Here is a 21,046-nt window from a genome sequence, read left to right as displayed (position 1 = left end):
CCTCCTCTAATTAAGAGGTTTCTCTTGTTCAAATTAAACCTTTATCAATTTTGATGGTACCCACAGCTTATCTTCTCCTGCAGAAACAAAAGCAAAACCTCATCCCCAATGTAACACATATCCTGGGTTCCATTCTGAGGTCAGCACATCCTTGAAGTATATAGGCTGATTTAATTCTGTAGTTTTTCTATGATCCAATGTCTCTCTGTGGCTGTTGTTCCTTTCTCATTAGCATTGAGAAAATTCAAAGTTCATAGAGCATTGTGCAGTCTATTTCTGGGGATTTTTATTACACCTTTCTGTTTATTTATCATGTCCTTTAGAGTTCTGTTGGATCTTTCTATAACTGCTTGGCCTGTAGGATTATGTGGTATACCTGTAATATGCTTTATATTATAATAAGCAAAAAACTGTTTCATTTTAACAGAGACATATTCTGGAGCATTGTCAGTTTTAATTTGTGCAGGTATACCCATGATGGCCATAACTTCTAGCAAATGAGTGATTACAGAATCAGCTTTTCCAGAACTCAAAGCAGTAGCCCATTGAAATCCTGAATAAGTATCAATAGTATGGTGTACATATTTCAGTTTTCCAAATTCCACAAAGTGAAACACATCCATCTGCTAGATTTCTTTCCTCTGAGTACCCTTTTGGTTACATCCTGCTGGTAATGGTGTCTGATTGTAGAAGGAACAAGTAGGACATTTCTTTACAATTTCCTTGGCTTGTTGCCAGGTTATGGAAAAATCCTTTTTTAAACCTTTATTATTGACATGGTGTTTTTTTATGAAATTCTGAGGCCTCCAACACATTTCTTATCAATAATTTATCAATCTCATCATTACCTTGTGCTAGAGGGCCTGGCAGACCAGTATGGGATCAGATGTGAGTTATATATAAAGGATGACTCCTTTCCCTGATTGTATCTTGTAATTGAATAAATAGTGAAGTTAATTCTGAAGCATCAGGGATAAATTCTGCAGTCTCAATATGTAATACAACTCTTTCTGCATACTGAGAGTCAGTAACTATGTTGAGCTGTTCTGAAAAATCCATTAAAACCAACAGAATAGCATACAATTCTGATTTTTGAACTGAATTATAAGGACTTTGAACCACATTATTTAAGTTTTCTGATTTGTAACCTGCCTTTCCTTGTTTGTTGGCATCTGTATAAAATGTGTGAACTCCAGATATGGGTTTTTCCCATACAATTTGAGGCAAGATCCAATCATCTCTCTCTATAAGATCAATTCTATTGCTTTTGGGATATTTGCTGTTAATTTCTCCCAAAAATTACTGCAAGCTCTTTGCCAAGGTTCACTTTCTGTCCATAATTTTTCAATGTCCTCTTTAGTTAAATGTACAACAATTTCTGCTGGGTCTATTCCTGCTAATTGACGAAGTCTCAATTTTCCTTTCAAAATTAAGTCAGAGATTTTTTTCCACATAAGTTTTAAATTTTTTATTTGGCTTATTTGATAAGAATATCCACTCCAATATAATATCTTGTTTCTGCATTAATATTCCTGAAGGAGAATGCCTAGAAGGTAAAATAACCAAAATGGTTTAAAGTTAGATTTCAACAACAGAAAAAACTACAGAAATACCATAATCTCATGGAAACTGAATAATGCTCAACTGAATCACCAATGGGTTAAGGAAGAAATAAAGAAAGAAATTAAAGACTTCTTAGAGATCAATGAAAATGAATACACCACATACCCAAACTTATGGGACACTATGAAAGCAGTGCTAAGATAGAAATTCATAGCACTAAATGCCCACATAAAGAAGTTGGAGAAATCTCATGCTAGTGACAAAACAAAGAAAGAGAACTACAGACCGATCTCCCTCATGAACAATGATGCAAAAATACTGAATAAATTACTGGCAAACAGACTCCAGGAACACATCAAAACAATTATCCACCATGATCAAGGAGGCTTCATCCCAGGGATGCAAGGGTGGTTCAACATATGAAAGTCCGTCAATGTAATACACCATATAAACAAACTCAAAGGAAGAAACCACATGATCATCTCACCAGATGCAGAAAAGGCATTTGACAAAATCCAACACCTCTTCATGATAAAGGTCTTGGAGCGATCTGGAATACAGGGAACATACCTAAACATAATAAAGGCAATCTACAGCAAGCCAACAGCCAACATCAACTTAAATGGAGAGAAACTCAAAGCAATACTACTAAAATCAGGAACAAGGCAAGGTTGTCCCTTCTCCCATACTTATTCAATATAGTACTTGAAGTTCTAGCAAGAGCAATAAGACAACATAAAGAGATTAAGGGGATAGGAATTGGAAAGGAATAAGTCAAGCTTTCTCTATTTACAGATGACATGATACTATACATGAGTGACCCCAAAAATTCAACCAAGCAACTGATACAGCTAATAAAAACCTTCAGCAACATAGCAGGATACAAGATCAACTCAAAATAATAAGTAGCCCTTCTATATACAGTAGACAAACAGGCTGAGAAGGAAATCAAAGATACATCACCCTTTACAATAGCCACAAATGTTATAAAATACCTTGGGGTTACTCTAACTAAGCATGTGAAGGACCTATATGACAAGAACTTTAAGTCCCTGAAAAAAGAAATTGAAGAAGATGTCAGAAATTGGGAAGATCTCCCATGTTCATGGATAGGCAAGATTAACATAGTAAAAATGGCGATCTTACCAAAAGCAATCTACAGATTCAATGCAATACCCATCAAATTACCAACACAATTATACACAGATCTGGAAAGAATAATACTCAACTTCATATGGAAAAACAAAAAACCTAGGATAGCCAAAAGAATGCTGTACAATAAAAGAACCTCTGGAGGCATCACAATCCCCTACCTTTAGCTCTACTATAGAGCTACTATAATAAAAACAGCTTGGTACTGGCATTAAAACTGACATGTGGACCAATGGAATTGAATTGAAGACCCTGACTTTAACCCACACACCTATGAACATGTAATTTTTGACAAAGAAGCCAAAAATATTCAATGGAAAAAGGAGAGCATCTTCAACAAATGGTGCTGGCATAACTGGATGTCAATGTGTAGAAGGCTGCAAATAGATCCATATCTGTCACCATGCACAAAACTTAAATCCAAGTGGATCAAAGACCTCAACATAAATCTAGTTACTCTGAACCTGACAGAAATTAGGAAGTAGTCTTGAACACATTGGCACTGGAGATCACTTTGTAAATATAACACCATTAGCACAGACACTGAGAGAAACAATCAATCAATGGGATATGTTGAAACTGAGAAGCTTTTGTAGAGCAAAGGATATGGTCAATAAGACAAAGCAACAGCCTACAGAATGGGAAAAGGTCTTCACCAACCCCACATCTGACAGAGGGCTGATATCCAGAATATAAAAGAACTCAAGCAATTAGACATCAATATGCCCAACAGTCTAATTAAGAAATGGGTTATAGAACTATACAGAGAATTCTCAACAGAGGAAGTTCAAATGTGTGAAATATATTTGAGGAATTGCTCAACATCCCTAATTATCAGGGAAACGAAAATCAAAATGACACTGAGATACCACCTTACACCTGACAGAATGGCTAAGATAAAAAGCACAGAAGACAGCTTATGCTGGAGAGGATGTGGAGCAAGGGGAACTCTCCTCCACTGCTGGTGGGAATGCAAGCTTGTACAGACACTTTGGAAATCAATATGGTGCTTCCTTAGAAGATTGGGAATCCATCTCCCCCAAGACCCAGCTGTAGCACTCTTGGGCATATACCCAAGGAATGCTCAATCATACCACAAGGGCATTTGCTCAGCTATGTTCATATCAGCATTGTTTGTTTGTAATAGCCAGAACCTGGAAACAACCTAGATGCCCTTCAACTGAGGAATGGATAAAGAAAATATGGTACATATACACAATGGAGTACTACTCAACAGAGAAAAACAATGACATCATGAGGATTGCAGGCAAATGGATAGATCTAGAAAAAAATCATCCTGACTGAGGTAACCCAGACTCAGAAGGACAAACACGGGATGTACTCACTCATAGGAGGATACTAGATGTAAAACAAAGATGACTAGACTGCTACACAACTCCAGGGAGGCTACCTAGAAAATGGGACCCTAGGAAAGACACAGGGATCACCCAATGACAGAGAAATGGATGAGCTCTACATGAACAACCTGGATGACAGTGGGGGTAATGAAGGGCAAGGTTTGAGGGAAAGAAAGCTTAGGGGAGCAGGAGATCCCAGCTGGATCAAGAACAGAAAGGGAGAACAAGAAATAACAGACCATGACAAATCATGACCACATGAGAACAGGAATAGGCAGAGTGCTGGAGAAGTCCCCAGAAATCCTCAATGATACATCCTCTGTAGACTGCTGGCAATGGTCTAGAGAAAGCCTGATCTGACCTAGTCTGGTGATCAGATGGCCAAACAGCCTAACAGTCGTGCTGGAACTCTTATCCAATGACTGATGGAAGTGGATGCAGAGATCCTTAGCCAGGCCCCAGGTGGAGCTCTAGGTGTCCAATTGTTGAGAAAGAGGAGGGACTGTAAGAGTGTGAATTGTTGAGACCAAGATTGGAAAAAGTACAGAGACAAATAGCCAAACAAATGGAAGCACATGAATTATGAACAAAAGGCTGTGGAGCCCCCAGCTGGATCAGGCCCTCTAGATAAATGAGCCAGTTGAATAGCTTGAACTGTGTGGGAGGCACCCAGGAAGTTGGACCAGGACCTGTCCTAATGCATGAGCTGGTTGTTTGGAACCTTGGTCTTACACAGGGACACTTTGCTCAGCCTGGAAGGAGGGGACTGGACCTGCCTGTACTGAATCCACCATGTTTAAATGAATCCCCAGGGGAGTCTTGACCCTGGAGAAGATGGGAATTGAGGGGAGGGGATGAGGGGAAGGTGGGAGTGGGGTGGGAGGGGGGAGCACAGGGGAACACATGGCTGGTGTGTAAAATTAAAACACAAATATAATAAGTAAAAAACGGAAAAAAAATGGAAAAAAAGGAAATAAACCAGGAAAAACTACAACACCAAGAAAGGGGACCAAACATCAAGGAAAATGGGAGGTGTAGACCATTCAGCCTCTCAGAGTGCCTCTATTGCAATTTCCTCACAGTTCTATATCCAGAACAGCTTCAAGGCAGATCGCTAAGATCGTCCAGCATCACGGATTGCTCCAATCATGACTACAGATAAGCCTCACACTTTCCCATTGCACAGAGACTGGACAACAATGTTATGACTAGTTTTTCTAGGACTTGACCATTATCTCAGTTTTCTAAGGGTCCTCCAAAGATGCCACCATCCTCAGACAACAGGAAGCAGTCTAGAGAACATAATGCCCACAATCCCAAAGGGTGAGGTGGGTGGTTTTGTGTCATTCAATGGGTTATGGATATTTGTCATCATTTTAGGGGGGTTGATTACAAGTTGTTATTGGTCATGGTCAGAGAGAAAGCTAAATAAAGTAGGTTAGATTCAAGGATCTCTTTCTGAAGGCAAAAGCGGTATATATTAGAAATAATGGGATAAAAATAAAGATTTTTGAGTCTACTTTTGAACAACTACTAGTATCAAATATTTTACATTGGTATGCATTTTTGTATATTGATACATATTTAAAGTTATTTTACTATGCTGTTCATATGTTTCTATATTTGTTTAAGATATTGTGACAATGCACCTCATTTAAAAATGTAATGTCCAATCTTACCACAAGGACATATGCTCAACTATGTTCATAGCAACATTATTTGTAATAGCCAGAACCTGGAAACAACCTGGATGCCCCTCAACTGAAGATAAAGAAAATGTGGCATATATACACAATGGAGTACTACTTAGCATTAAAAAACAATGATATCATGAAACTTTCAGGCAAATGGATGGAACCAGAAAATATCCTGAATGAGGTAACCCAGACTCTGAAGGACAATCATGGTATGTGCTCACTTACAAGTGGATACTAGATGTAATGTAAAGGATAACCAGACTACAACCCACAGCTCCAGAGAAGCTAGCTAACAAGTAGGGACCCTAAGAGAGACACATAGATAGCCCAGTGAAGGAGAACCAGACAAGATCTACATGAGCAAACTGGGAGTGGGGAGGTAATGGAGGGCAAAGAATGGGGGATGAGAACATAAGAAATTGGGAGGGCTGAGCTGGAACAGGGACAGAGTGGGAGAGCAAGGAAAGAGATACCATGATAAATGAAGACATCATGGGAATAGGAAGAGTCAGGGTGCTGGGGAAGTTCTCAGGAATCCACAAGGATGCCACCTTGGACTACTGGCAAGGATTAAGAGGGTGTGTGGACTGGTCTACTCTGGTGACCAATCTAGTGAATTCCCTGTCATCATAGAGCCTTCATCCAGTGACTGGTGGAAGCAGATGCAGAGATCCACATCAGATGCCAGGCTGAGCTCTGGGAATCCAACCAATGAGGGAGAGGAGGGATTCTGTGGACAGGGCAGGGGATGTCAAGATCACAATGGGAAAACATAGAGATGACTAGCTACATTAGTGGAAACCCTTGAACTGTGGACTAATAGCTATGGAGTCCCCATAGGACTAGACTAGGCCCTCTGGTTTTGTAAAACAGTTGTTTAGCTTGAACTGTTTGGGGGGCCCCCAGGCAGGGGGATGGGGATCTGTCCCTAGTGCATGGGTGTGCTTTTTGGAGCCCAGTGCTTAGGGTGTGACACCTTGCACAGCCTTGATGCAAGGGGGAGGGGCTTGGACCTTCCTCAGCTGAACTTGCCAGGCTCTGCTGACTCCCCATGGGAGACCTTGATTTGGAAAATGTGGGGATAGGGAGGGGTTTGGAGGGGAAGGCTGAGGGGTGGAAAGAGGGAAGAGGGGGATATGTGATTGGTGTGTAAACTGAATAGAAAATTTCTTAATAAAAAATGAAAAAAATGTAATGTAAAATTTTAGTTCTTGAATGCTATTTAGAATAATAAAGAAATACAGGTTAATAGTTGGGCATCCATAAAAATCAAATTATAACCATGTTAAGTATGTTTTCATTTCTTTTTTTGGGCATTTTTTTATTATTATATTTGTGTTTTAATTTGACACATCAGCCATGTGTTCCCCTGTTCTCCCGCCTTCTGCCCCTACCCCTACCTTCCCCCCATCCCTTCCCCTCTATTGCCATCTCCTCCAGGGCAAAGACTCCCCAGGGGATTCATTTAAACATGGTGGATTCAGTACAGGCAGGTCCAGTCCCCTCCTTCCAGGCTGAGCAAAGTGTCCCTGTGTAAGACCAAGGTTCCAAACAACCAGCTCATACAGTAAGGACAGGTCCTGGTCCCATAGCCTGGATGCCTCCTAAACAGTTCACGCTATTCAATTGTCTCACTTATCTAGAGGGCCTGATCCAGCTGGGGGCTCCACAGCCTTTTGTTCATAATTCATGTGCTTCCATTTGTTTGGCTGTTTGTCTCTGTACTTTTTCCAATCTTGGTCTCAACAATTCACACTCTTACAGTCCCTCCTCTTTCTCAACAATTGGACACCTAGAGCTCCACCTGGGGCCTGGCTAAAGATCTCTGCATCCACTTCCATCAGTTATTGGATGAGAGTTCCAGCACGACTGTTAGGCTGTTTGGCCATCTGATCACCAGACTAGGTCAGATCAGGCTTTCTCTAGACCATTGCCAGCAGTCTACAGAGGATGTATCATTGAGGATTTCTGGGGACTTCTCCAGCACTCTGCCTATTCCTGTTCTCATGTGGTCATCATTTGTCATGGTCTGTTATTCCTTGTTCTCCCTTTCTGTTCTTGATCCAGCTGGGATCTCCTGCTCCCCTAAGCTTTCTTTCCCTCAAACCTTGCCCTTCATTACCCCCACTGTCATCCAGGTTGTTCATGTAGAGCTCATCCATTTCTCTGTCATTGGGTGATCCCTGTGTCTTTCCTAGGGTCCCATTTTCTAGGTAGCCTCCCTGGAGTTGTGTAGCAGTCTAGTCATCTTTGTTTTACATCTAGTATCCTCCTATGAGTGAGTACATCCCGTGTTTGTCCTTCTGAGTCTGGGTTACCTCAGTCAGGATGATTTTTTCTAGATCCATCCATTTGCCTGCAATCCTCATGATGTCATTGTTTTTCTCTGTTGAGTAGTACTCCATTGTGTATATGTACCATATTTTCTTTATCCATTCCTCAGTTGAAGGGCATCTAGGTTGTTTCCAGGTTCTGGCTATTACAAACAAACAATGCTGATATGAACATAGCTGAGCAAATGCCCTTGTGGTATGATTGAGCATTCCTTGGGTATATGCCCAAGAGTGCTACAGCTGGGTCTTGGGGGAGATGGATTCCCAATCTTCTAAGGAAGCACCATATTGATTTCCAAAGTGTCTGTACAAGCTTGCATTCCCACCAGCAGTGGAGGAGAGTTCCCCTTGCTCCACATCCTCTCCAGCATGAACTGTCTTCTGTGTTTTTGATCTTAGCCATTCTGTCAGGTGTAAGGTGGTATCTCAGAGTTGTTTTGATTTGCATTTCCCAGATAATTAGGGATGTTGAGAAATTCGTTAAATGTCATTCAGCCATTTGAACTTCCTCTGTTGAGAATTCTCTGTTTAGTTCTATAGCCCATTTCTTTATTGGACTATTGAGCATTTTGATGTCTAATTGCTTGAGTTCTTTATATATTCTGGAGATCAGCCCTCTGTCAGATGTAGGGTTGGTGAAGACCTTTTTCCACTCTATAGGTTGTTGCTTTGTCTTATTGACCATGTACTTTTCTCTACAATAGCTTCTCAGTTTCAACAGATCCCATTGATTGATTGTTTCTCTCAGTGTCTTTGCTAATGGTGTTATATTTACAAAGTGGTCTCCAATGCCAATGCATTCAAGACTGCTTCCTAATTTCTCTTCTGTCAGGTTCAGAGTAACTGGATTTATGTTGAGGTCTTTGATCCTCTTGGACTTAAGTTTTGTGCATGGTGACAGATATGGATCTATTTGCAGCCTTCTACACATTGGCATCCAGTTATGCCAGCACCATTTGTTGAAGATGCTCTCTTTTTTCCATTGAATATTTTTGGCTTCTTTGTCAAAAATTACATGTTCATAGGTGTGTGGGTTAATGTCAGGGTCTTCAATTTGATTCCATCAGTCCACATGCTGGTTTTTATGTCAGTACCAAGCTGTTTTTCTTTTACAGTAGCTCTATAGTAGAGCTTGAGGTGGGGGATCGTGATGACACCAGAAGTTGTTTTATTGTACAAGATTTTTTGACTATCCTGGGTTTTTTGTTTTTTCATATGAAGTTGAGTATTATTCTTTCAAGGTCTGTGTAGAATTGTGTTTGTAATTTGATGGGGATTGCATTGAATCTGTATATTGCTTTTGGTAAGATCGCCATTTTTACTATGTTAATCTTGCCTATCCATGAGCATGGGAGATCTTCCCATTTTCTGACATCTTCTTCAATTTCTTTTTTCAGGGACTTAAAGTTCTTGTCATATAGGTCCTTCACATGCTTAGTTAGAGTAACCCCAAGGTATTTTATATCATTTCTGGCTATTGTAATAGCTGATGTGTCTCTGATTTCCTTCTCAGCCTGTTTGTCTATTGTATATAGGAGGGCTACTGATTTTTTTGAGTTGATCTTGTATCCTGCTATGTTGCTGAAGGTTTTTATTAGCTGTATCAGTTGCTTGGTTGAATTTTTGGGATGACTTATGTATACTATTATGTCATCTGCAAATAGGGAGAGCTTGAATTCTTCCTTTCCAGTTTGAATCCCCTTAATCTCCTTATGTTGTCTTATTGCTCCTGCTAGAACTTCAAGTACTACATTGAATAAGAATGGGGAGAGAGGACAACCTTGCCTTGTTCCTGATTTTAGTGATATTGCTTTGAGTTTCTCTCCATTTAATTTGATGTTGGCTGTTGGCTTGCTGTAGATTGCCTTTATTATGTTTGGGTATGTTCCCTGTATTCCTGATTGCTCCAAGACCTTTATCATGAAGGGGTGTTGGATTTTGTCAAATGCCTTTTCTGCATCTAGTGAGATGGTCATGTGGTTTTTTTTCCTTTAGTTTGTTTATATGGTGCATTTCATTGATGGACTTTCATATGTTGAACCACCCTTGCATACCTGGGATGAAGCCTACTTGATCATGGTGGATAATTGTTTTGATGTGGTTTTGGAGTCTATTTGCCAGTATTTTATTCAGTATTTTTGCATCAATGTTCATGAGGGAGATAGGTCTGTAGTTCTCTTTCTTTGTTGCATCTTTGTTTGGTTTAGGTATTAGGGTAATTGTAGCCTCATAGAAGGAGTTTGGTAGTATTCCTTCTGCTTCTATTGTGTGGAACAATTTGAAGAGTATTGGTATTAAGTCTTCTTTGAAGGTCTGGTAGAATTCTGCAGTGAAACCATCTGGTCCTGGGGTTTTTTTGGTTGGGAGACATTTAATGACTTATTCTATTTCCTTAGGGGTTATTGGGCTATTCAAATGATTTATCTGGTCTTGATTTAACTTAGGTATGTGGTACCTATCCAGAAAATTATCCATTTCTTTTAGATTTTCCAGTTTTGTGGAGTAGAGGTTTTTGAAGTATGACCTGATGATTCTCTGTATTTTCTCATTGTCTGTTGCTACATCCTCCTTTTCATTTCTGATTTTGCTAATTTGTAAGCTCTCTCTGTGTCTTTTGGTTAGTTTGGATAAGGGCTTGTCTATCTTGTTGATCTTCTCAAAGAACCAACTCTTTGTTTCATGAATCCTTTGTATTGTTCTCTTTATTTCTAGTTTATTGATTTCAGCTCTCAATTTGATAATTTCCTTGTGTCTGTTCCTCCTGGGAGACTTTTCTTCTTCTTCTTGTTCAAGAGATTTCAGTTGTGCTATGAAGTCACTGATGTGAGATTTCTCCAACTTGTTTATATGGGCATTCAGTGCTATGAATTTCCCTCTTAGTACTGTTTTCATATTGTTCCATAAGTTTGGGTATGTGGTGTATTCATTTTCATTGATCTCTAGGAAGTCTTTAATTTCTTTCTTTATTTCTTCCTAAACCCATTGGTGATTCAGTTGAGCATTGTTCAGTTTCCATGAAATTGTAGGATTTCTATAGTTTTTTCTGTTGTTGGAATCTAACTTTAAACCATGGTTGTCCGATAGAACACAGGAGGTTATGCCAACTGTTTTGTATCTGTTGAGATTTGCTTTGTGGCCAAGTATGTGGTCTATTTTAGAGAAGGTTCCATGGGGTGCTGAGAAGAAGGTATGTTCTTTTTTGTTTGGGTGGAATGTTCTGTAGATATCGATTAAGTCCATTTGTGCCATAACATCAGTTAAATCCATTATGTCTCTGTTAAGTTTCAATTTGGCCAGTCTGTCCAGAGGTGAAAGTGGGGTGTTGAAGTCTCCCTCTATTAATGTATGGGGTTTTATATGTGATTTAAGTTTTAGTAATGTTTCTTTTACATATGTGGGTGCCCTTGTGTTTGCGGCATAAATCTTAAGAATTGAGACTTCATCTTGGTGGATCTTTCCTGCGATGAGTATGTAATGTCCTTCATCATCTCTTTTGATTGATTTTAGTTTGAAGTCTATTTTGCTGGATATTAGGATGGCTACACCAGCTTGCTTCTTAAGACCATTTGATTGGAAAGTCTTTTCCCAGCCTTTTATTCTTAGGATGTGTCTGTCTTTGAATTTGAGGTGTGTTTCTTGTATGCAGCAGAAAGATGGGTCCTGTTTTCATGTCCATTCTGTTAATCTGTGTCTTTTTATAGGTGAATTAAGTCCATTGATATTAAGGGATATTAATGACCAGTGATTATTCATTCCTGTTATTATTTTTATTTTTTTGGTGGTAGTGTGTGTTTACTTCTGTTCTTTGTTGTTTACTGCTGTGGTGTTATCCATTGCCTGTGTTTTCATGGGTGTATCTGCCTTCCTTAGGTTGGAATTTTCCTTCTAGTGCTTTCTGTAGGGCTGGGTTTGTGGATTAGCATTGTTTAAATCTGGTTTGTCTTGGAAGGTCCTGTTCACTCCTTCTCTGATGATTGAAATTTTGCTTGGTATATTAGTCTAGGCTGGCATCTATTGTCTCTTAGTGTCTGCATTATATCTGTCCAGGTCTTTCTGGCTTTCAAAGTCTCCATTAAGAAATTGGGTGATATTCTGATGGGTTTGCTTTTATAAGTCACTTGGCCTTTTTCCTTTGCTGCCCTTAATATTCTTTCTTTATTCTGCACATTTAGTTGTTTAATTATAATGTGGCGAGGGGACTTTTTTGGGGGGTCTAGTCTGTTTGGTGTTCTATAGGCTTCTTTTATCTTCATAGTCATTTCCTTCTTTAAGTTGGGAAAGTTTTCTTCTATGATCTTGTTAAATACATTTTCTGTGCCTTTGAGTTGGTATTCTTCTCCTTCCTCTATCCCTATTATTTGTAGGTTTGGTCTTTTCATGGTGTCCCAAATTTCTTGGACATTTTGGGTCATGACTTTGTTGGTTTTAGTGTTTTCTTTGATTGATGAATCTTCAACACCAGAGATCCTCTCTTCCATCTCTTGGATTCTGTTGGTTATACTTGCCTCTGAAGTTCCTGTTTGTTTACTTATATTTTCTATTTCCAACATTCTGCTAGTATCTTCTTCATTTTTTCTATTTCCCTCTTCATGTATTGGACCGTTTCCCTTCCTTTTTCATGAGTTTCTTTCAGGGACTTATTGTTTTCTTCTTCTTTAATTGTCCTTTCCTCTAGTTTTTTATAGCGTTCTTCCCATTTTTTGTTTGTCTGTTCCTCCACTTAATTTTTGATTTCTTCTATGTAAGTTTCTAGCCTCTTCATGATGTTACTTATAAAGTTGTTTTCTTCTTCTTCTTCTTCTTCTTCTTCTTCTTCTTCTTCTTCTTCTTCTTCTTCTTCTTCCATTATGTGATGTGCAGGTCTAGCTGTTGGAGAAGGGCTAGGTTCTGGTGATGCTGTATTGCTCTTTATTTTGTTGTATGTACTTTTGACTTGGATATTGCCCATCTCCTAGTGGGTTCGTTCTTGGTCTTATCAGTGTACTTGGTCCAGACAGAGCTGACAGATTTAGGGAGCCTCTCTCTGGTCCATATGGGTGATCCAGGGCAGGATAGAATGCTGGACACTGGTCTCTAAGTCCCCAGAAGTGGCTGGGATCTCCAGCAGATGGATGTGGGGGCAAGGCGTTGAGGTTGTAGTGTCCACTGGAGGGCCTTTCTGGTCCAGATGGGAGTTCCGGGGTGGATGGGAGCTGGGGGCTTGTCTCTGAGTCTCAGGTAGTGGCTGGGGCCTTGGGCAAATGGGTGTGCCTGCAGGGTGTGGAGACTGCAGGGTCTGTCTGCAGTCTTGGAAAAGGGGAGCCTTCCCACAGGGCCTGCCAATTGGCCGGAAACTGGGGCCAAGTTGGGCAGGTCCTCACAGGATGGTGCCCAGGTTTGGGACCCAGGGGCAGTTGCCTCTCTGACTATAACCCCAGGCACTCACCTCTGGTCCAGATGGGAGTTCCGGGGCAGATAGTTAAGTATGTTTTCAAGGTCATGCAAAAATATATTTTCGATAGATGGGTAATTTTCAAATACTTCAAAGTCCTACAGAATATGGCATTAAAAATGTTTTAATAACATAAAGCTTTCCAAGACAGTGAGACATGTCTGCTCCCAGCAGTACCAATTTACTTAAAAAAGGTATAACGGCCATTGAAGAACCTCCATATAGAATTTGCTTTCTTTGTGGCAAAAATTAGCCGTTTGTGCAAGTGACTGCCCTTGCCTCAACTGCTGACAGTATGCTGTCCAAACTGAACAAGTAGGACACAAAAGAAGGCAACTGCTGAACTTTGCTAAGACAATGTGGGACAGTCCTTCTTCACATGTCCATTTAGCACAAACAAAAGCTACAGCTTCTGATATGATCCCTATGTACAATTTTGAGGTGAAAAATCAGACTACAAAACTTGAGACACCAAACTTTGCAGAAAAAAGAAAAGACATTAGTATTTATCATATAAGAAGATATTAAAGTGTCTAAATATTTTGATTATTCAGAAATCAAAAGATCATGGACATGCTCATGTGCCTCAGAGACATAGATGAGCTGCAGAGGAAGGCATTTGGTCTGTAAAAGCAGGTAACAGTCCTGAGAAAGCTCCTTCCCTCCTGTGCAGATGGAAGCTGCATAAACAAATATGAAAGCCACATCTAGGTTGTGTTTTATTCAGGAAACCTAGAAATAAAGAGAACAAAGCTGAATATTTACCAATTTTGGACTATAATTTCCCCTTCAACTTCTCTGAGGGTCTTGCTGTATTAATATCTAGATTATAACCATAGGAGCAGAAAGCCAGTCTTCTGGTTACCTGCACAGCATGTAAGAGAAGGAGCTGGTATGAACTCCTTAAGTCAACAATGACAATGCCCCAAGTCCTTGGACTCCAGTATGCTTCATAGATATTCAAGAGGTGATCCCTGGACTTGAATCTCTACAAAGACACTCTCCTATGCTATGGAAATTATCTTTATTACTTTATGCAAAACTTGATAAAATGTGTAGAAATATGTATGGACATAATTTTAATAAGATTACCTTTAAAAGACACACACAGAGTGATGAAAGTTACAATAGTCAATTCAGGAACCCTCATACACAGCTATTGTCTAAGACAGCACCTAAGCTTCTCTGTGTAATGGATGATACATGGTGTCATAAGATACTAATAATGGACTATTGGAAACATAACTGGAGAGAGATTTCAAAGGAGAGTGATTTTGAATAATTTGTTTTTTTCAGATAAGGTTGAAGTTCAACTAGTAACTAGTATGGAAGAAATTGGTGTCATGAATTATTTGAAGGCCTATCATTATCATTGCCCACTGTTATATGTCTTTCTTATTGATTTTTGGTTATATTTTTAACTAAAAGGAATTTGAGTTATATTCCTTGGTCAGTCTCTCTGAGGGTTATATTCAAAGCACACAGATTTCATATTGCTCCATTCTTTGTTCCTATTGGGACCATATTTTCAAAATTCTATCAAATGACATGTCTTTCTTCAAGTAAACTAAACACTTATAAACCCTCCTTATCTGTTTCCTTCAAAATTCTTATTTTTTTAAATTTAAGTACTATAAGCTGATTTAAAAATATGCAAAGTGTGAGATAATTGTACTATGTCTATATCCCAATGATGCTTCATATCTTTTTTTGTATAAATAAAAATACTGTTTCCATTTCAATGTGTCTTAGAGATTCTTCCAGGCCCATATGTACTAAGTCTTTCTTTTGAACAGCTGACTAGTGTTCTTTACCATAGATGGACTTTATTGGATTTAACCCAGATCCTTATTGATGTATCATGGCACCATTATTCAGCTTAATGAAATGGCACTTTATTGCCATTTTTTTTCAAATTTGAGGAATTTCTGCTGAAAAGCTAACATATGTTCTCCATTTTAAATATGCTTTTCCTTTTCATTTGTAGTGTTTGAAATGTCTCAAGGCTCCATAGTAGAATTCTGGGTCTAAATCCCCTTGGAGTCTTCTCTGAAGTATTCACCACTCTGAGGCATATGCTTCAACTTACATGTTTGGTGTCAATAGTAACCTTACAATTATCTCACACTTTGCATATTTTAAAAATGTATATCAGTGAATGGCATACACACAACACTATCCACTAAAGCTTCTCACAAAAGGGATTATGTGAGTATGTATGAAGAGGTGTATGTGTGTATGAATGTTTGTCTATGTACATGGGAGATAGTTCTGTGTGGTTCTATTTGAATGTTTTATAAGATTTTACTTGTATTATACTACAATAAGCTACACTCTAAGGAAGAAAATAAATGGCTAAAGCACATGTTCTTTCTTCCATACAAGGTTACAATATGATAGTAGTGGATATGTGAAATTTGTAGCAACTCCTTGAATAAGAGAAAAATGTAAATAAACTTTTATTATTTTACTATTATCCATTGTGTCTCACACAATCAGAGAATGAGGCAGGGGTTGCACATTTTTTATTTGTTTGAAGGCTATGGATTTTGTGCCTTAAAATGAAAATGTTGGACAAATGATACTAGTTAGCACATTAGAGATACAGTATATATTTTCTACCTTGGTTATTTGCTTTCATCAGCAAATATAACCACACCATGGTCACTAGCTGAAAGTGCTCTGTGAGTCAGGCAAGTGTGAGAAAATGTGGCACCCAGCTCTACACCAAATGGAAGCTTTCTGACAAGGCAGTGTGTCCAACTTTTGCTAGAGGAGCATTCCCTCTGAAACATCCAGCAAAGTCACTTAACATGAAATGCAAAACAGGATCACCCACAGTGTGCTCCTGGATCCCAGCCAGGCTGTGTGCCCTGTGGCAACACAAGCTCTTTGAGGAAGACATGTGTGGAAGATGGAAGGCAGCACAGACTATGCACCAATCTGAAATGAGATCACTGCAAACAGGGTGGGCAGAAGAAACACTGATTTAATATCAAATGATGGGCAGTGAAAGTGGACTGTTGGGAAATCAGACACCTTGGCCACATTCCTTTCAAGCCAAGAGTTCTGAAGGAAAAGAGGAAAAATGAACCAAGGGAAAAAAATGTTTGAATTCTTAGTTTGTTAGAGGGATATTAGTGGACAGGTGTTGCTGCTCATAACAATCTGCTTGTCAATGGCTGTGTCTTCGGGAGAGTCATCACCACCAACAGTGTGAGTGTTAGGCAAAAAGTGATTTTGTATAGTTAATAGTGAATACATCTGTAAATCTTCCATTTGAGTGAGGAACAGTCACTGTGTAGTCACAGTGTTTACCTTGGTTGAAATTTGTAATTGTGTCACATTTTGAAACTTGGGGAAATGATTCTACATTAATAATTTCCATTGTAAAATAAAAACACAAGCCATCTGGATATTATCAAAATGTTATGTAAAGGCAATGATGCCATTTACTGCATAGAATCAATTTAGCACACCAATAAAATGACACACATACACAAGTAGAAGGTTTGAAAAGCCTGCTATTCTTTTCCATAGAACTTTTCGTTTAAATTCTGCTGCCATTGCTGTGCAGTGAATTCAGTTGTCACACAGCTATAGCTAAAGTGCTTTTTATTTGATGTAATCCTACTGCATCATTAAAATATCAGCATTTTTATGTTTTGCAAATATTTGTGGATACCATTATAAGCAGCACAAAGCATAATGCAGTAACAAATGCCTATTTTATGGTCACTGTCAGACTATATATTGCCAGTAACCTAGACTTAAATTATCAACAACCACAAGTCCATGAAACACAAGACACATATATAATATCCCTTAGTCCACAGACTGAAATGTTAGAATTAAAATTCATGCTATCAATTCAAGCAGAAAATGTTGTTTTCTAGAGAAATTTTTAAAAAAGAGGAGAAAAAGCATAGGAACAAAGGTAGAGGCTGAGTTTGTTGAAAATTCTAGCCCTGAAAGAAGCATTGTTTGTCTGCAAAGAGGAACAGGTGAGGTGGGGAATGAGAAAGTGTGAAAAGTTGCTTTGTTTTTGGTCATTGTGTCTTATCATTATTACAATTAGGAGAGACATTCAGATTTAATAAACAAGAGTTGGTTTATAATGTTAGAGACTTTTTCTCTCAACTCACAATTCTCCTCAAGAGAAGCAAGAGATGCTAATGTTTCACAGTGACGAAGTGCCCACATCATATGGTTTATTACCAATATGGAGCAAATTGTCTCTAAGTTATTTAGGAATGCAGACAACTAAGTGAGGTGCAACAGGGAAAAGCTTTGGGCTCTACTCAAAATTGGAAGGATTGTGTATGTAACCAAGCAAAACTAGTGAAGTGGTACTATGACAGACTTAACTTACTGCTAAATATTTTTTTCTTCAAACAGATTTCTTACCACTTATGTGAATTTGTAAATGACAAAATGATGCATATACACTGGCTTTCTTTTTGTAGAAGCTTTTTTGATGGAGAAGGAATAGTTTTTACTGATTACAAATGACAATGTTAATCATAAGATAGTATCAGGACAAATGTATAAGTCAATTTGGTAGAATAATTGGCTCACTGTTGTTCTTCTTCACTGAGGATGTGGACAGAGATCTATCCTATTCTATGTAGCTTTGAAAGGGACAGAGACAAAGATGAACATAACTCCAGAAGAAGAATTTTCCTTTTCCAATACACTTGTGTTCAAATGTTGTGGTTGGAGATTAAGTCCAATCACTAATCATTAAAGAAATTTCAAAATTGCATACATTCTGCTCTGCAATGCTGTATTTTTACTTCTCATTATGTCTATTGCAAATTTCAGGGGCCTCTTTTATTCTCTCCTCTGATAGAGGTATGAGATGATGATGTCCAATCATCAGATGATTGTTTTAAATTAGCTTCCCCACTGATAACTTCTGAAAACAAAAGCCAGTTCAGAAATTTACTTTTGACTCTCTCATGAGGCATTGAACTTGTATTGAATTTATGACAATGCTATGAGTTGCCTTGACCAATAACTACCAATTAATTAAAAGTTGCAGAGTTAGTTGGAGAGTATTTTTCCCTCACATGGCATAAATTGTGTTGTGGAGAATTAATGTAGGGATCCTAATATTTATATCTATTCTTAATAACATAGTTTTCAATAAAAATATTATTTCAGATTAGAATAGGACAAAATGAAAGAATAATTCTTATTTGTATAAACAAACAGAATTGATACCTTTCTAAAGATTTAAAATGATGCCAGAATTATTTAAATGAAAGCCTCTGAATAAATGTTCAATAAAGTAGGCTGCAAATAAAAATTTCAATTTGAGGAAATTTCAAACAAAATGAAATCATTTTTTTTTTCTGTATTAAGGAGACAATTTAATTTCATTACAAAGATTCAGTAGTATTTTGGCTGACTAAATTTGGACACAGTTTGCAAATGGGTCCATTATGTAGCAATGGAGATGCAATATTGTCATTTCCCAGTGGACAATGTTCCATTTCCGCAATTTCTTTTAAAAATGTTTTTAAATTTAATTGGGACCCTAGGGAGAATAAGGAAAGCAATTTCTAATTACAGTTAGTTTCAAAATAACCCATAGGATATTTTTTAGACCTTTTTAAAAAACTTTTATTGATTCTTTGTGGATTTTATATCATGGTTTCCAATTACACTTATTTCCCCCAAATCAAAACTAAATTTAAAAGAAAACCAAAAGCCAAACTAAACGCATAAGCAAAAAGAAAACAACAAGAAAAGGAGAAGGATCTCTTCGTGGAAGCTGTAGTGTGGCCTGTTGAGGCACACAGTTGAACTTTTAATCCCTTCATCTTCAGTTGCCAGGGTTGTTGGTCTGGCTCCAGGCCTCTGGTTTCTGCTGCACCACTGATAATGGGCTCACTGGACTCCAATTGGATATCCAGTTGTCCTGTGTCATGGAGATCCTGTCGTTTTGCATCTATAGGCTTGTCCCCTACACACGTTCCAACGATTTGTAGATTCGGTGGATGCTGGAGTGGGCCAATTTATAGCGCTGGTTCTGGGTCTGAGTGGTAGCTAATTGGTCAGGCCGGCAGCTTTTCTTCAAGGTCACTACCCATGTGAGCTCTCCCTCACTGCCTCAGCTAGCTCACCCAATGCAGGCTGCAGCAAGAAGCCGGGCCAGTTCTCTTGCTCTCAGTTCCTCAGATCCGGGTCCCACTCACTCACATCACCAGAACCAGCTCTACTGTTTTGTCCATGCAAGGTGTAGAGTATTATTTATATGATATTTTGTATTTATGACATTAAAATAGATGTAACTCTAGGACTACCAATTTTTAAAGATTTAGATTCCTTTCCTAATTTCTGTGTCTTGTTATATTCAGTGTTATCAGTGAGAATGGGCTTAAAAATATCAAAAATTTTAAGATATTTTAGATAGAGACATTTAGATTGTGGAGAGAGGATGAGTTTCATATTTCAGTTTTTACCTGTCTGAAAAGTTAGAATTCTTTGTGTATTGTTCTGTTTGCTTTCTATAGTCAGTTACGAAAGTAAAACTGCTATGTGGGATTATGTAGTATTTCTGTGGTCTTTATACTTTGTGTTAATCTTTAAAATGTTAATAATAAACTTCATATTAAAATAATATAAACATGTAGAGTATGAAAAATTGAAAAGTCATGTTACTTTGGTTTTTTGGGCCACATCAAAGAGCAGTTTATGCAGGTCCAAATATTCTGATTTTTCTTTTTAGAAAAATTTTACATTTATTCATTCATTTATTTTGGGTATGGTGAGGAGAGAAACAGTAGACACAGCCAGGGTGTAAGTGTGAAGGTCAGGAACAACCTGCATGAACTGGCTCTCTTTTCATTAAGTGGTTGGTTTCCAGGGTGGAAACTGAGGTTGTCAGACTTGGTGGTTGGAACCTTCACTCTCTGAACTCTCTCACTGGTCTCACATCTTTAAAATATTCTTCTTGTTGCTGGCATTTGTGTCACTTCTTACAAAATTCTGTGTCTGAGATGGTAATGCTCACAGCTTCGCTTTGGGAGCCTGCATGCTTTCTGCTGATTTTCTCTTGTGGAAGGTGCTGCTGAGCTGGAGGTTTTCTCCATAGCTGCTCCTCACTGACTGTTTAGGAGCTCACTGCCAGAGGAAGCTGAAAGTGAAGGATAACCCCACAGAGATTGCCTGTGCTCTATAGCTTTAAGGATATAGAATTTTCTCAATCAACATGGTTTCGTTTAGAATTTTTATTTGTTTGGCTTATCCTTCTGGTCTGCCTTCATCTGCAATATGATATATATCTGCAACAGACAACAAAGTTTCTTCTGGTTCTAAACACCCATTCAGATATAGTTAAATTGTCTTTTTTATTTTTTTCTTCCATTCCTCAATTCATGCTAATACTTTCAAGAGTTTGGAAATATTGTTACTTAATCTTTCCATGCACTAAAATATGATTTCTGTATAAAAATCACTGCCAACTTATAAAGATAACATTCACTTATGTACATATTAGGAATA

Source organism: Onychomys torridus, chromosome 19 (assembly GCF_903995425.1).
Source record: "Onychomys torridus chromosome 19, mOncTor1.1, whole genome shotgun sequence".
Classification (NCBI taxonomy): domain Eukaryota; kingdom Metazoa; phylum Chordata; class Mammalia; order Rodentia; family Cricetidae; genus Onychomys; species Onychomys torridus.
This window is presented reverse-complemented; position numbering follows the sequence as displayed.